Source organism: Miscanthus floridulus, chromosome 13, assembly GCF_019320115.1.
Source record: "Miscanthus floridulus cultivar M001 chromosome 13, ASM1932011v1, whole genome shotgun sequence".
NCBI classification, from domain to species: Eukaryota; Viridiplantae; Streptophyta; class Magnoliopsida; order Poales; family Poaceae; genus Miscanthus; species Miscanthus floridulus.
In genome coordinates this window covers 26,098,173-26,116,900 of record NC_089592.1, presented here as the reverse complement: position 1 = coordinate 26,116,900, position 18,728 = coordinate 26,098,173, and the positions used below count along the sequence as shown (strand labels likewise).

General features: G+C 43.9%; 1 pseudogene; it reads right to left on the bottom strand.

Annotated features, from left to right (window-relative positions):
• Positions 1-466: 466 nt before the first annotated feature.
• Positions 467-2,304, bottom strand: LOC136501609 (polyphenol oxidase, chloroplastic-like; annotated as a pseudogene).
• Between the last annotated feature and the right edge of the window lie 16,424 nt (positions 2,305-18,728).

The following is an 18,728-nucleotide window of genomic DNA, read 5'->3' as shown; positions in this document are numbered from 1 at the left end:
CGATCAAACTGTTTGATGGTGTGGTGACGTAATTAGTAACTAGTGTCAATAGAGTGCCAACCCTTCAGGGTAAGTTTCGATATATATAAGCCCACAATCATCTCTTTTTTGTTAGATAAGAGCCCACAATCATCTCTAAAACCTAGGTACGATATCATAACTTTTTTTTTAAATGGAAGTGGAACTCCATTACTCAGAAACAGCGGCCAAATCATTGGCCAACAAGGTCTGAATACAATTTGGAATGCAGTCTCGAACTGATTCTGCTCCCGGACCAAGCCCTGCTCCAACAGCAGCTACCATGGGCTCTTTCCTAATATAAACCACTCAGTGCAATCAGCTGGTACTACAATAAGTTTATTCTTGCGGACACCCTACCGGTGTCGCAATCTGCTGTGCATGAAACGAGGGTCGACATCATTGACCACACAATCGCGACCGAGTACTACTCTAGTAGCTAGCTTAGCTACTTGCGATTCTTGATGGTGGGGCGAACGTTGAGCGTTACCTTGGCATCTGTGCGCGGCACGATAACGACGTCGGCGGTGCTAGTCCTCAGCGTCGAGGTCGTACAGCACGTCGGTGATGCAGAGGGAGACCTTCCCCTTCCGCGTCCCGCTGGCGCCGGAGCCCGGCACGACGGCGAAGCTCCCGGCGTACTCCTTGTACTGCGGCCCCACCTGCAACGCCTTGTCCGCGGGCACGTTGATGGCCACGTCGAACTTGTTGTTCGCCTGCGGGTCGAACTCGACGCCGTCGATCACCAGCAGCTGCTCCTTCCCCGCCTCCCTGGCCGGCACAGCCACGGCCGGCACCTCCACGACCTGGCCCTTGGTCAGGGCGAGCGGGAACACCGGCGCCGACGCCGCCGACCTCGCCGGCGCGCCGCTGTCCTTGCCGTGGGGCACCAGCGTCGTGATCTTGGGGCGCAGCCACGGCAGGTCCCTGTCGTACTCGGGATCGTACGTGTAGCCGAGGTCGCGCGTGTCCAGAACGTCGCGGAACTTGATGCGCACCTTCCGCGGGCTCTTGACGTCGTCGTAGAAGACGAAGCGGGCGTCGAGCCAGTCCATGTCCATGATGCCCTGCCCGCCGCCGAGCCTGGTGGACCAGAGGTGCCACATGCGGTCCACGTTGGAGTGGTGCGAGTAGAAGAGCGGGTCGTTCCCCGCCGACCCCAGGAACCCCATGTCGTTGTTGCAGCTGTACGCGCCGTCTTTGTGGCTCAGCACGCCGCCGCCGGCCACGTCGCAAGGCGTCGTCGTAGACTTGCCGACCCAGACGTGCATGGCGGTGTGCGCCATATCCGCTCCAGCGAACCCGCGCGCGCCGCCGGTGCCCTGGTTGGCGGTGCAGTACTTCTCGCCCAGGAACGACTCCGCGCCCTTACGTACTTGCTGCATGCCAGCAGGTCAAAATGAAGCGAAAGGTGGTTAATTAGCTCACACACCTGGTTGTACACGGCGGAGTATATGTATATGTATACACACACCTGGTTGTATATGGTGCACAGGTTCTTGTTAACAAGTTCCTTGTATTTTTCGTCCTTTGGGCCCTTGAATTCGATGGGCTTTGGCATCCCTGTCTGCGCTGAGGTAGTCTTGGTGGACCAGCCCGTCGAGGTTCGCCGTGTTGCGGTTGGGGTCGCGAAGGTGTCGTCGCCGATGAGCTGCCCGAGGGCGCGCTCGTAGAAGTAGATGTACATGCGGTGCCACGGCGCGAAGATCCACGAGAAGTGCACGTCGAACGCCGGGTCGTCCTTCGCCATCGTCGAGCCAGACGACTTGTGGTACTTGTAGTAGCTGTCGCAGTAGGCCTGGTGGATGGCCGCCTGCGCCTTGAAGCTCAGCGGGTTCGACTCCGGCAGCGCCTTCATCTTCCCGACGGCCTCCTTGTACTTCTCTTGGTTTTCCCGGCTCAGGAGATGCACCGGCTGCCGGACGAGCGTCACCTTGCCTTCCGGCTTGAAGTCCACGGGGGCCGTCGGCGACACCAGAGCGCAGGGCTTCTGCTTGCTCGTGTCCGTGCACAGGAAGATGTTCTCGTTCACCTTGTCCGCCGTCGTGCACGGCGTAGACGACGACGAATCCGCGCCGGACGCAAGGCCCGGGTACCAGGCGAGCCCGGCGGCCACACCGCTCAGCCCGTTGAGCATCACGTCCCGCCGGGGCAGCCACAGGAGGCCGTCATTGTCGCCCAGGCCGCCGTGCGGCACTGCCGGAACCTGGAGGCGGAGGTCTTCTTGGACGGCCATGCAGAGGGCGCCGAGACGAGGGGCCTGGAGATGGCGCAGGTGCTGGCCATGGAGCCGTTCATGTCTACGAGACTACGAGATCGCAGCGGTCTGGATTTGGACGTTGCCACGCACATCCATCGACGCCCAAGGCCAGTATATATAGTGGAAGTGTGGACTGCCTCGGCATGCAATTATTGGCCTGGTTGCTCGCTCCATTTCGGTTCTTTACGCACTGGTTGTCTGTGTCCACTGTAGCACTTTGCATCTGCGGGTGCAAACCTATGATGTCAATCATGTCATCATGGATTGATAGATGCACAAAATCATGCTTCACAAGCCAAACTAGTTGTGTGGATGCATATGCATTACATCCACACCCACACATTACCCACAGGTAAAAAGGTAAATGCATAGTATGTCCATGCAGCCAACCAAAACACCTACCACCACAGGGTCACTCCATGCATCCACATGTGTCTGGTCTCAACATCTACTATGTAGCCTACTAGCTAAACAGTCATTCTTGGATCCTGCAGAATATATGTGACAATAATGATATGAAAACCCATTTGAGCAACCAAACACTCAAATTTTGATCATTAATGAATTTCAAACTATTTAGTCTTTGAACTTAAAAGTTGCATGCATGTGTAGACATATCTTGTAGCGTACTTTCGTAGTCTCATATATTTGTTGTTGAATGCTACAGACATATTTTAATAGCAAATACTTGTTCCGTTCCAAATTATAAGACGTTTTATCTTTTCTATATACATTGTTTTGCTATGCACTTAGATATATACTATGTCTAGATACATAGTAAAAACAAATGTATCTATAAAATCTAAAACGTCTTATAATTTGGAACGGAGGAAGTAGTGGTTAAATTAAAGCCGTACTTCGGAGGCCATAAAATTCATCAATAACCAATGTTTTTTCTTTTTTATTTTTTTAAGAAAAAAGGTGTTCAAAATTCAAAACTGCGCTATATATTTATATTTGCTCGTCGTAGGTGGCCATGCTACACTGGGACGGGTCTTGCTGCGAAATGTCGGCAGAGAGCACATGCTCTTGTCAATATGGTGTTGCCTCTCCTCCACTATGCTTTCCTTTGCCTTCTCATTCCAAGTAAGCAGCATTAGGGATGGACAAAAATCCAAACAACAAAATCAAACCAAATTTATTAGTTTGTTCTGTTAACTGATACTATTTTGGGTTCTAAAATTGATTTGTTAGCTTAACATATTTTTTTTTCTCGATCACACAAAATGTTTGCGTGTCTTTGTATTAAGGTAGAGAAAAAGTTTAATACAACACGTCTTAGCGGCGCCCCTAGAGGGTCAGAAGAATTTTACATAAATGCTCAGGCCCACGCCTTAGCTTAACAGATTTTATTTAGGTTTCTAACACCAGAGAGCTAAATAAACCGAACTTATTGTTAGTTCACTATGCGAATGATGATTTCCGTTCCCAGTGTGGACCCTAAGCTAGCGATGCTTCTTCGTTCTCTGTCTTGTTCACCTTTCTCTCTTCCCCTCTTTGTTCCTATTCCTCTCTCTCCTCACTGGTGAGGTTCTCTTGTCGAGTCTGTTTCATGAAATAGCTAGTTAACTTGGGGTGTGTGTGTGTGGGGGGGGGGGGGGGGGGGGGGGGGGGGGCGGCTAGTTTATATTTATCATCAAACAAAGATGAATATGATTATTGACAGGAAGATGATATTATTCTTTGTCCTTGAACTATGGTACTAGGGAACAACTCAAAGAGACTGTTCATGCATGTCATTATAATTTATAGGAATGGAGTTTTGTGGAAAAAAAAACTTCCAACATTATCTTCAGTGGGATCTCTAAATATAGACATCTTTTATTTTTTATTTCTCACTAGCCAAAGATGAAGCGAGCGATGATGACTCTCTAGAGTACACACAAGATATAGAAAAAGTTGCTGGAGGATAAAAAGATATATAAAATGATTTTTACTCAAATAACTATTTAAATGATGATTTAAAGAGTAAATTTTAGAAAGGCTCTAGGGCCTGTTTGAGAGAGCACCAAAAACAGATCTGAAGCACCAGCTTCACCTAGATCCAATGTAGCAGCTCTGTTGTGGATATGAGCTCCCACGAACCTATTTGGGAGAGCTCCAGCTTCGAAAAGGAGTCATATGTAATTATTAAAAATTAAACAGGGATCCAAATGTGAAAAAGAGGTCTTCCTTCCGAGGAAGCAAAACGACGCCACGAAGGCCATGAGCACGCTCTACTATGGTACGGGTTTATAGGGGCGGCTAACAAGGGTTTGTAGAGACGGTTTGGCCAGCCGCCCCTACCAAACCATTGCTACAAATGTCCGGTTTGTAGGGGCGGCTGGTGTTACATTGGGATGTCGTACATGGTCAAGATCACTGGCCATGTGTTGTGATCGCTAGTCCTCTCATTGAACGGATTCATTCCATTGGTGCTCAAGCCGAACCATACATTTCTTGGGTCGTCGCTAAATTCTGTGTGTTTCGCATCGAAGCGTTCCCACTGAGTACCATCGGCCAGGTGTGCAATCACATCATCACTCACCTTGCGCTCATCATCCCACCATGTCATGAGTGCAGCTTCCTTAGGGTTTAGGAACATACACCTCAAGTGGTCGACCACTGGCAGGTACCACGTTACCAAGGTAGGAATTCTTCTCTGCTTTGCATCGTTGCCTAATGGAGTGTCTTTTGGGGCTTAAGAATCTTGTACCACCTTTTTTCCACCCTTCTTCCTCTTGTTCCTGATGCAGGCTTCTTCCCCGTTGTAAAGGTCGTTGTTCTCGTACCGACTGGCCCCACACCTAGGACATTTATCTAATGACTTGAACGTATCGCCATGAAAAAGAATACAGTGATTGGGGCATGCATGGATTTTTTCAACCCCCATTGTAAATTGACTTATAACCTTCTTCGCTTGGTATGTGTTGGCGGGAACTGAGTTTGGCTGTGGCAGCAACTATGATATGAGACGTAATAGATCATTGAAACTACAGTCTGACCAGCCGTACTTAGCCTTCAGGATGAGTAGCTCAAGCACAAATCATAGCACTATCCAGTGTGTCGGACAACACTTTTCAACATCATACACAGTCTCCTTCGATGCTTTTTTCACCATTTCCAAATTTTCTAGACCTTTCGGGCTCTTTAGTAAAATCTCTGGTCCAATGGACTGAAGCATTCTCTCCAATTAATCATCATCATCTTCATCCCCGACACGTCGTCCGCCATCATTATTGGCACCACCTTCGTCGTTACCATCCCAACCACCAGTATCGCCACCTTGCTCATTGTCATCATGAGCCATTTGTGCATCAAGTGCTATTGGTCTAGGTAATCTAGGGTTTCGGCGTCATCTTCTTCTAGATCAACGTCTTCAACAACCGTTTTACCATGATGAATCCACACTGTGTAGTCCTTAATAAATCCTCGCATAATTAAGTGTAATCTGATGATCGTCACATCTTTGAATGCGAGATGGTTCTTGCGATCGCTACACGGACAAATAATTAGATCTTTATTCTGTGTCAACATCTTTGCATACTTCTCTGCGGCTTCAAGAAATTTATCCACTTCTTCACGAAACCTGTCTTGTACCTTAATGAACCATACATCCAAGACTTCTTGTACTCCATCTTTTAGGACAGTAATAAAAGAAAAAATTAAAGAACTAATTATTCATATATATATATATATATATATATATATATATATATATATATATATATATATATATATATATATATATATATATATATATATAGGGAGAGGCTATTCAGTAGCCAGCTACAAAATAAGTTATTCTGTAGCCACCTCCATTTATTATAATTTTATATACTAATTTACGATAATGTCAATACATATTTACGATAGTTGGGTTACTATAACACATGGGGATATTTACCATAACGTTATATTAAATCACTTAGTAAGGAGTTACTATAATCTCGTAAATTAACATAGTAATTATTGTAACTCAAAGTGGCTACAGAATAAGTTATTCTGTAGCCAGCTACAGGATAGTAGTTCTATATATATATATATATATATATATATATATATATATATATATATATATATATAGGAATCAAATTAAAAATTACTTGAACAAATATAACTAGTGGTTTCATGGAAAACCATTCTAGAGAATAATTAATGTCCTATTTAACCATAACTAACTAAAAATATATATTTAATTCTTCACTTTAATTTCTTGATTACAATAAACAATTTCAAAGACAACAATTAGCAGCCATTAATATTTTACACACTATCCTTCATGCAAAAATGTAATTAATAATAAAAAATCAAACCCTAGCTCTAGATCTAGATCTACATGAAACATCTATAAAACTAACTAATAGTCTGCTAAAATCAAGCAAGATTCACTAAATAAGGGTGTAATCTTGTTACTCTAACTAATTTACCCTAATACCTTTAAAACTTTGGTCTAAATTGCTTCATACATGGCTCAAGCACCATAGAAGAGAGAGAAAAGTAAAACTCTAATTACTCACTAACCAACCTTTAAAACTTCGAAAAAATATTTGGAATAGCATTTTCATACATTCTACAACCTCTCCACCAAAGAAAATGATACCAAAACCTACCCCTTAGTAGAGCAATTTTAGGAGGTGCCCAAGGCCTCCCAACCTTTTTTCTCGAGTTAGGATGAGTGACATGAGGAGGAAGAAGGGGGCTGCAGCCTTTATACGTGGAGCATTTGTAGGGGCGACCGGTAATTGAGCCACTCCTATAAATCGAATAGCAGGAGCGGCTGTTGAGTGAGACACCCCTATAAATCGACCTATTTGTAGGCTGTTGGATTTGTAGGGACGGCTGGTCTAGTGGAATCCGAGCACGCCACTGTAGGGACGGCTGTTGATGAAGCCACCCAACAAAATAGCTGATATTGCTTCAAATCGTTTCTGTAGTAGTGGTGGTCTCGGCCACGGCTTGTGCATAGACACAAGCTTGGCGCGGCGGCGGCTCGCCACTGGAGGCCGCGCGCGTGCGGTGGTTGCGGGAGCTTGCACGACATGAACTCAGCGGCAGCAGCGACTGCTCGCATGTGGAGGCCGCGAGCGCGGCAGCAGCAGCAGGAGCGCACTTGGAGGCAGAGCTCGTACACAAAAAAAAAAGAGAAAAAAAACGACTTATAAGACTCGTCAGGAAATTATGATTTTAACCCTGGACCTAATCTTAAGATTTTGTTGCTTTCTCGATTATACGGCTGACCTTCAATTCTGTCTTATGGACTCATATCGTAATTTTCGTATACTTCCTCCGTTCCAAATTATAAGTCGTTTGGATTTTTTTGGTATATAGAAATTACTATAATATGGACATATGTTATATCTATATTCCCCCTCAGTCCTTAAATAACTTTTATTTTCGCTTCCTAAAAAATAACTTTGATTAAATATATATAAAATACTATTAATATTTATGGTATAAAATTATCATTAGATAGATCATTGAATCTATTGTCATAATAAATTTATTTAAAGATACAAATGTTGCACGTATTTTTTACAAATTTAGTCAAACTTACGGCACTGAAACAAAAAGCGATAGTTATTTAGAGACGAAAGGAGTACGTAGCAAAATTAATGTACCAAAAAAAGTCAAAACGACTTATATGTCCTACATCCTAATATATAAGGTGTAACCACTTTTTATTCAAGTCCTATAATATAAGGCGTGTTCTGTCTAGACACGAGTACATTAATGCAATAGAATTAAATGTATTCCTTGGCCTTTGAACAAGAGACGGTACGCCTGGTATAGAGGGAGTAATTTGGAACGAGAGGGAGTAGATATTTTCAATAGACAAGTGCGTGATGCATGTACATATTTGCTAGTACATGTTTAAATATGCGGGTAATAATAATAACACGTCATCGTCGAGAGGGTAAGTGTGGACTAATAAACCAACGAATATAATCGTCACGAGGGCAAACGGACAATCAAGAACCACTAGTACTGTACACATTTCGCTGGCGGTCAAAACAGATTAACGGAGGTGGGCAAGGCATCTACCTCCATTTAAACGCCCACGCTAATAGCGTTTTATGGAGACAGACGCCCTGACCGCCTTCATTAATACTATTAACGTAGTCGGCACTCTTAAGGTGGCCACCTGCATTAACATTCTTAACAGAGGCGGTCACCAGAAGGATCCCGCCTCTAAAATTAGGGGGGTATTTGTAGATGTTAGATATATTATGAGCTTGGCCCATATAATATTTAATAAATCTAATAACTCTAGGGCTTGTAATAAATAACGTGCTGGTTATGGATTAATACTATATGGGATTTTGACTAGACGATGACTCAATTTATATGGTTAGATATTGTCTATCTATATTGAGAGGTTGGGAAAAGGACGCTGGTAAGCCTCACGCGCGCGTGCCGCCACCGGTCGGGCCAGGCCGTGGGCGTGGCGAGGCGAACAGGCGGCGAGCGAGCCTCCTTTGATCTACTCCTGCACCCCTTCGCTTGCCCGATGTGTGGCTAAATAGTCCCTCTCTATCGTCAATCATCTGGTTCGTGAGCAACAACCACCTTTCTGCTGCCCCAAAGCTTCTCTGTCCCAGTACTTACGCGCACGAGTCCTGGGAGAGTAGGCCTCTGAAATGCCTGTCGTTTACGAGTTCGCCTGCTTGGGTGGAAGGCGGCAATCATGTTTTTGGGGAGTGTCGCTGGTGGCACGACTACTCGCTATGGGGAACTCCATCTCTGGTGATCGGCACTGCTACTCGTCTACATTGCGTCAAGCGGGATGACTACTCTGACAGGCACTTTGTCTTCGAGTGCATCCAGCTCTGCCGTTGGGTATGTTACTATTAATTCAACCTTTCCCGTAAGGTTCTTGGCTTCAATCTTGTTTCTTAATATGTTCTACATATTCGCCACTATAAGATCACACGAGCATATACATGATGTCACAAACCTTTGAAAGGTCCTAATATAGCTAGAGGGGGGTGAATAGCCTATTTAAAACTCTACAAAACCACTAGAGCAATTGATTAGTATAACAAATGGTGTAAAGCAAATTGCTCTAGCTCTACAAGGGTTGCAAGCCACCTATCCCAATAATTCTAGTTACTATGATCACTAGACACACTCAAGAGCTAAGTCACTACTCACTAAGAGCTCTCAACAAGGGTACACTAAAGAGCTCCACTAAATAAAACTAAGCTACTAAGCAAGCTCTCAATTCTAGCTATACTAAACAGTTTGCTACAACTAGTTTACAAGAAAGTAATGGAGTGGGTAGGGTGATTATACCGCCGTATAGAGGAATGAACCAGTCACAATATGATGACAACCAATCATCGGGAGAAATCCAATCACGAGAATGACACACAATTTTTCTCTCGATGTTCATGTGCTTTCCAACACGCTAGTCCCCATTGTGTCGACCAACACTTGGTGGTTCAGAGGCTAAGAGGTGTTGCACAAACCTCGTCCAACAAATAGACACCGTAAGAACCTATTCACAAGTGAGGTAACTCAATGGCATGAGCAATTTACTAGAACTACCTTACGACTCTTCACTGGGGAAGGTGCAAGACCCCTCACAATCACCGGAGATAGCCACAAACAATCACCAACACATGCCGAAGCTCCTCTGTTGCTCCAGGCCATCTAGGTGGCGGCAACCACCAAGAGAAACAAGAAATCCGCCGCTACAATGATCCCTAAGTGCCACTAGATGCAACCGCTCAAGCAAATGCACCTGGAATCACTCTCAATCTCACTATGATGATGAATCAATGATGGAGATGAGTGGGAGGTGTTTGCCTAAGCTCACAAGGATGTCAAGTATGTCAAAGTGCCAAGAGAGTGAGCTCCAAGATGTCCAAATACTATTTATAGACTCCCTCAAACAAATAGAGCTGTTAGGGTCATAGGAGAGGGTTCTGCATGCTAACCGGACACACCGCACCAGCGTCCGGTCGCGCATCTGTCGTCACATGGCCTCCTGCTTTCAAGCATAGCCACTCGATCTCAATGGTAACTAAATAGTCAGCTCAAGTCAAATAACAACCGGACGCGCTGCTCCAACACACCTGACGCAGCTCCACTTCGGGTCCGATCGTTTCCACTAAGGGTTCGGAGATGATTTTTGAGGACCGGACATGTCATGTCGCTAGGGACCGGAAGTGCCCTAGAGTTTGGTCAGTACTTCGTCTCTCTGCACACAATGATATGCTGATGCCAGCGTACGTCACGCCGTGACCTGACGCAACGCATGCGCGTCTGGTCACAACTTCTTTCCAACGTCCGGTCGCGTAGCCACCCTGCTCCTTCTCTGTTTGTGATGACCTGATGCAGTGCCGAGACAGTGCTAGTGTCTATTAGGACCTGGCCCTCTCAGCCAACACTCGCGCCACCGGCTATAATTGACCAGACGCGTAGGTCCACCCCGACTGCAGCGTCCGGTCTTGGACTTTCTCCTCTTTTTCTTTTTCTAAGTCTATAACCACTTCACCCTTGCTTCCAACTTGTTAACCACAAAGTGTAGAACTTGTGTGCACGTGTGTTAGCATTTTTCAAAGCATTTTACAAGGGTCAAAGTTAGCACACTAGGTTCCTAAATGCATATGCAAGAATCATGTCACCTAGTGGCACTCGATAAACCATTTAGCCAACGATTTGCCCTCTTTATAGTACGGCTATTGATCCTAAACGTGGTCACACTCTCTATAGTGTCTTGATCACCAAAACCAAAACTCTAACCAATACCTTTGCCTTGATCTCCAAAAGGGTTTTGTTTTTCTCTTTCTTCTTCTCCAAGTTGAGCACTTGATCATCTTTTGGTCATCACCATCCACCATGATCATCCTCTTGCTCCACCACTTGGAATGGACTATCCTCTCTTGTCTACACACTTAGCACTTAGGATTAGTCCATAGGTTTCATCAACTAACCAAAACCAAACTAGGTCTTTCAACCTTTTGATTATTGCTATTTTCTGGATTAAACTATTACTGAAATTGCCTAAAATTCTAACAATCCAAAAACGTGATAGGCATTTTTTGGTAGTCGGCTTTGCGAGTATGCTGAAACCAAATGTCTTTGAGGGCACTCAATACAAGAGGTGGCGCTAGAGGTGCATTCTATGGTTGACTACTATGCACTACTATTTTGTTGCTAAACCTAGGGCTATTGGGCCACATACTCCTGGGGAGGAGCGCGCGTTTCAATATGTTGATACTACGTTAAAGGCTGCAATTCTAAGCATGCTAGGAGACTCCATAGTGGATGAATATGTGTCGCTACAGACTGGTAAAGAGATGTGGGATGCACTTAAAGCCAAATATGGGGTTGCTTATGCAGGTAGTGAGTTGTACGTCATGGAGCAGTTTCATGACTACAGGTTGGTTGATGACCGTTTTGTAGTAGAACAAGCTCATGAGATACAAACACTGGTAAAAGAGCTTGAAATTTTTGGTTGTCTATTGCCAAATAAGTTTGTGGCAGGATGTATCATTGCAAAGCTGCCAGAGGCTTGGATAGATTTTGCTACTTCTCTGAAACATAAGAGACAGGAGTTTGGCATTGCCGATCTCATTGGCTCTTTGGATGTTGAAGAGAAGGCGAGAGGAAAGGACGTTCATGGCAAGAAAACTATTGAGGGAAGTTCTAGTGCCCATGTGGTGCAAAAAAATATTCAACACTTCCACAAGAAGAAATTCTAGCAAAAACTCAAACGAAAGAACACTACACCTTTTAAAAAGAAGAAGAACAAGGAAAAGGGGAATTGTTTCACTTGTGGCAAGCCTGGGCATTATGCAAAGGATTGTCCAGATGGCAAGTGGAAGCCCAAGAAGAAATCTATAAACATGATTGAGGTTGATGGAGGAACATCGGGGTATGGTAATTTATTACATACAGTTCTTTCAGTTTTTCATTCACCTAATTGGTGGGTGTATATAGGAGCTAATATTCATGTATGTGCTGATATTTCTTTGTTTTCTTCTTATCAGGTCGGGCGGACTTTCACCTTGTTGATGGGGAACCCCCTGCGTGTGGTTGTATGTGGTGTTGGTATGGTCGATCTGAAGCTTACTTCGGGAAAGACCGAGCAACTGAAGAACATGCAGCATGTCCCCTCAATAAGGAAGAATTTTATTAGTGGTTCTCTATTATGTCGTAATGGTTATAAACTTATGTTTGAGTTGAATAAGTGCGTACTTTCTAAGTATCTAAGTTTTGTTGGAAAAGGCTATGAGAGCAGAGGCTTTTTCCGCTTGTCTTTAAATGATGCATATGTTAATTCTATGAACCATGTGAGCCAGGTTAATGAAATAAATGTTTGGCATTCGCGCTTATGTCATATTAATTTTGGTTGTATGACTTGCTTAACTGCTTTAAATTTAATTCTGAAATTTGATTTGGATAAAGGTTCTAAATGCCATGTATGTGTTGAATCGAAACAACCTTGCAAGCCTCACAAGGCTGCTACAGTGAGAGACTTGGCACCACTAGAACTAATTCATTCCTATCTGTGCAAAATGAATGGCAAGTTGACCAAAGGTGGCAAAAGGTATTTTATAATGTTTATAGATGATTGCACTGGATTTTACCATGTGTATTTATTAAAATCAAAAGATGTAGCAATGCACTATTTTAAGATCTATAAAGTTGTAGTAGAAAACCAACTAGAGACGAACATCAAACGGTTGCAGACTGACCGCGGGGGAGAATATTTCTCAAATGATTTTTCTGAGTCTTGTGCTGAGCATAGGATTATTCATGAGAGGACACCACCATACTCACCACAATCCAATGGGATTGCCGAGATAAAGGACCGCACTCTAACTGAGTTGGTTAACGCCATATTAGCAGCGGGACTATCTAAGGAATGGTGGGGTGAGGCGATATTGACAGCATGTCATGTCCTGAATAGAGTGTCCACTAAAAACAAACAAATTACACCATTTGAGGAATGGGAGAAGAAGAGATTAAATCTCTCTTACTTGCTAACATGGGGTTGTTTGACAATGGTAAATGTGTTAATTAACAAGAAGCGAAAGCTTGGACCAAAAACCGTTGATTGTATCTTTCTTGGTTATGCTATTCACAGCGTGGGTTATAGATTTTTAATAAAAATTCTAGAGTGCCTGATGTGAATGTTGGTACTATCATTGAATCTAGAGATGCTACATTTTTTTAGAATAAGTTTCCTATGAAGAATACAGCTGGCACTTCTAGTCATAAATCTATTTTATTACCTAAGATACATGAACCGGTAATACATACTGATGTTGAAACCTAAGAAGAAAATCTAGATTAGGATAATAATATAGTCACTCGAAAGAGTAAGAGACGGAGGACTGCAAAGTCCTTTGGTGAAGACTATATTATATACCTCGTGAATGATACTCCTAAGACCATAGAAGAGGCATATTCATCTCTTGATGCTGACTTATGGAAGGAAGCTATTCAGAGTGAGATAGACTCTATTATGTCTAATGGAACTTGGGAGGTGGTTGATCGTCCTTGCGGGTGCAAACCTATGGGATGTAAATGGGTATTCAAGAAAAAGCTTAGTCCTGATGGTACTATTGAGAAGTACAAGGCGAGGCTTGTATCAAAGGACTATACATAGAGAGAAGGTGAAGATTATTTCGATACTTATTCACTAGTTGCCCATCTAACAACTATACGAGTGCTACTTTCCTTGGTTGCCTCACATGGTCTTCTCATTCATTAGATGGATGTTAAGACAACTTTCTTGAATGGAGAGCATGAAGAAGAGATCTATATGGATCAGCCGGATGAATTTGTAACAAAGGGTCAAGAGGGAAAGGTGTGTAAGTTATTGAAATCCTTGTATGGTCTAAAACAAGCACCTAAGCTTGGCATGAGAAGTTCGACAAAACTTTGACATTAGCCAGCTTTGTTGTGAATGAAGCTGATAAATGTGTTTATTATCGATTTGGTGGAGGAGCAGGTGTGATCTTATGTTTATATGTGGATGATATACTAATTTTTTGAAATAATGTTAATGTGATCAAGGAAGTCAAAGATTTTTTATATAATAACTTTGAAATGAAAGACTTGGGTGAGGCTGATGCTATTCTTAACATAAAGCTAATAAGATAAGGAAATGTTGGGGTAACACTTGTGCAATCCCACTATGTGGAAAAGGTGTTGAGTCGCTTTGGATATAGTGACTGCACGCCTGCTTCAACTCCTTATGACCTAAGTGTGCTGTTAAGGAAAAATCAAAGAATAGCACGAGATCAATTGAGATATTCTCAAATAATTGGCTCACTTATGTATTTAGCTAGTGCAACGAGGCCTAATATCTGGCTTGCTGTGAGCAAACTTAGCCAGTTTGTTTCAAATCTGGGAGATAGTCATTGGCGTGCTCTTGAGAGGGTATTGCGCTATCTAAAAGGGACTATGAGCTATGGCATGCAATATACCGGGTATCCAGGGGTACTAGAGGGTTATTGTGATGCAAATTGGATATCTGATGCTGATGAAATTTACGTCATAAGTGGATATGTGTTCTCACTTAGAGGTGGCGCTGTTTCATGGAAGTCTTGCAAGCAGATCGTCTTAATGAGGTCAACGATGGAAGTAGAACTCACAGCATTAGATACTATCATGTTGAGGCTGAGAGGCTTCGTGAACTCCTTATGGATTTACCAATGGTTGAAAACCCAATACCGGCTATTTCCATGAACTGTGATAATCAGACTATGATAATCAAAGTGAACAGTTCTAGGGATAACATGAAGTCTACAAGGCATATGAAGAGGCGGTTAAAATTTGTTAGAAAACTGAAAAACTCTAGAGTAATAGCGTTGGACTATGTCCATACATCTAATAATCTGGTAGATCAGTTTACAAAGGGATTGCCATGCAATGTGATAGATGGTGCATCGAGGGAGATGGGCTTGAGACCCAATTGAAGTCATTCCATAGTGGTAACTTGTCCTATGTGATCGGAGATCCCATGAAGTAGGATGGCGAAACAAGCTAGTGGTTGACTGATGGAGAAACCCCTTACATTAAAGTCCAAATCGTTATGAGATTCACTATTTCTCCTATGTTATATGGCAGGTTGGTTAATTCCTTAATGTGATCCAAGTGGCTTATTTAAGTAGGGATGTTGCCCTACAAAACATCCTAGAATGAACACACATATATGAGTTTGACTGCTAGTCACAGTCTATTGTAACACCCTCGGTGTTACACCATAAATCATTTACTAAAACATGTCATGAGCATCATGTTTATTTGTTAATGCATGTGATAAAGTGTGTAGATCAATTTCTATAACTCAAAACGATCAACTAAAATTGTGAAATGAAAGTTAATTCGATAGTCATGTTATATCACTTAAGGTTGAAAACAAATTTTTATTACGCAAAAAAGCTATAGAACATGTATGGGCCACCTTAATAAAGTTGTAGTACAAACTTTGTAGATGACAGTGAAATACTTGTGGTCGAAAAATAATGTTACCAGCTGGTATTTCAAATAGTCTAGAAATGGAACTTCAAATCAAATTCAGCTCAAAAATTTAGAAATTTTCAAGTCTGCCAACAGTTAGACACTGCTATATTTAACAATTTATTGTGAGATATTGGGTTAAGGAGTGGTGTAGTGTTATAGCTCAATTTGGTAGTCTCATGTGCCATCTTGTGCATGGTGAAGATGGTTTAGGTCCAGAAGCAACCGTTTGGTCGTGTTGAGCGCTTTAAAATTCGTGCGCGTTACCGGCCTCAGGTTGGTAGGCGCTGGGTGCGCGGTCACCATGCGGCCTCCGCACGCCGCGCACATGGTCACATCCTGCGCGGTCAACCTTGCCACCATGCTTGGCCGGTCGAGCCTCCTGGGCTTGGCCGAGGCCAGTTGCAGTGAGCCGTTGGCCCCACGCCCTGCTACCCCGTCCGTGCCGTGGTGGAGTCGCTGCTGTTGTCGCCTGCCTCGTCCCACACTACCGCTACCATCGCGTCCACCACTATGACGTTGTGCTGCTACCGCTTGCCTTGTCCTAGTTTGCACGTGGGCTGCCCCGCACCGTCGTCCCACCTTAATGGTGTTGTGGCCGTGCCCCACCTGCCTCCACGCGTGCGCATGTGGTTTGGCCGCATTGTCGTGTAGCGGGTGTGCAGACGCGGCCTTAAGTCCGGTCGACCGCGTCCCGCCAAGGCATGGACGAGCCGAACCCACTGCCGCACCCCATCTCTCTCTCTCCCATTGTTTTCCACCACCGTCGGGTCGCGTCACGTTGAGCCAGAGAGCGAGCACCTCTCATCAATTTCTCATGCCCTCACGTCTCATCTCCAGCTGACCCCACCCCACCTTGACTCGTGTCACACCAAGCTCTAATTTTGGAGCTTTGCCTGCCGCCATACCGTTAAGGCCCATCACCGCCCGCGCCGTGGCCAGTCTCCACCACTTCACCCCATGCCAATTCCTCTGCACCACTAGCTCGCCTTGGCACCCTCTTCATCATGCACATGCTAGGCATAGCTCTAGTGCTGCCTCCTCACCGCTGACGCGACCATGCCTTTGCGGTCCGCCATTCACCTTGCCACGCGCATGTGGCCGGCCTCGCTTGGGTCGTCTCCAGCCGAGTCGGCTTCTCGGTAGGGTCACTGGTGAGTTGTCGTTGCTCACCCATTACCCCTACCGTCTTGTTGTTGCTGCGGCTCACCTAAATGCCGTCGCCATTGCTACAGGGTGCCCTATCTGTTAGTGTATTTAGTTCATATATGTGCTTGTCGATACCAGTAGCTATTAAATCATTTGAGAGTACTTAATATGATTAGGTTAATTATTGTAGGAATTTTTGTGGTAGATTGATGATAGCAAAAACCCTAAAATTGTTACAGCAGGTTCATTGTATTATTATGTGCTCACTATAATTTTTGTAGCTTTAGAATAGACTTAACATAAAGGTAGTTAAATGCTCTTTGTTTCAAATATACATTAAATCATTAGAAGAAATAAAGATATGTCCTCCAATTGTAAAGCTAGGTGTTGTTAGTTGAACCCAACACTTTACTTGATGAAGATGATAGTTAGCTTAGTATCTTAGTCATTAGAGCTAGCTTAGTAGTTTACTATGTGTATTCTTATTTTAAGAGTTACTGTTGCCGAAATGCTAAGTATTGCATCATCATCGCATGCATGTAGAGAATGAGTTGGTGGAGATCGTGACCATTAGAGATCATGAGTTTGAGGAGGTGATCGAGGAGTATGAGGAGGAGATCCTCGTGTAGGAGGAGGCCCCGAAGCCACCACTGACTAACTGAGCTGACACCGCACCTGCCCAAGGCAAGCCCCGGTGCATAACCCTTATTTTGAATGATCACTGGATATATATCTGATGTACATTTACGTTACAGGATTTATATTGAAACTACATGCATAGATAACTTACCTATGAGTCCTACTAGCATAGGTCAAGTAGCTACTATGCTTAGGCTATCGGTAGCGTGAGTAACCTGCCGTTACTCATAATAGGTGATTATTATTGTCACCCTCATGATAAAATTGTGAAAAGAAATGGAGACCGGGCAGGGATATGGTTCGGGTATTGGTGGGTGTAAGAGGTTGTGTCCCGCAGCCAATGGGGCATAGCTTGGTTACACTATTTTACCTATCCATGTCGGTTAAGGACCGACCATTGCATCAGATTCTAGCCAGGTCATAGACTTATTATCGTAAGCACATACTTGCTTATGGGAGTGGGAAGGCTCATTGCTCTCTTGTCATGGGCTCTGGCTCTTTTTGGACCAACTGATTGGAGGCGGGGATGGTGGAGGTCTAAGCACCACACTAAGTCTAGGACTCAGGTGTGGGGGCTTGGAGTCCAAGTTTGGACGGGGACCTAGACCCCTTGACAAGAGTGGTGGGTTGGTCCTGCTTGTACCTAGGGTACAAGCGGGGCGTGTGTTTTGGGGTACCCAGCTGGGCTACATTGATTCGTGAATCGCCATATAATACGGTACGACTTGTCTACGATCTAGCACCGTAGTAAGATCTAGAAGATGAAAGATGGTGAAATGGATCTGATTGCTCAACTCTTGCTAGAAAGTAGAACAGGTGCTTACCTAGAATGGTTAGCTAATGAATTAATACTATCTGCTAATAAAATACATACATAAGGATTCACTACTAGTAATGCTTTTTGCAAAAAGGGAACCTAGCAAACCATAAAGTTTATCATATCCTTTAGAGTCAGAAAATTATTCCCACTAGTCGGATAAGTCTTGCGAGTTCATTGTGTACTAAGAGTTTATTTACCCCTATCGCAGGTGCAGCTTGAGGAGTAGCTGTTGTGTGGAGGATTCTTCTGGTGGGCATAGATAGATCCTTGTATCTTATCGTTAGATTTTTATTTTAATTCCGTTGTTTAAATTTCGCACTCTGAACTTGGTATTGTAATAATGTATTTCTAAGAATTCATGTTGTATGAAATAGACTA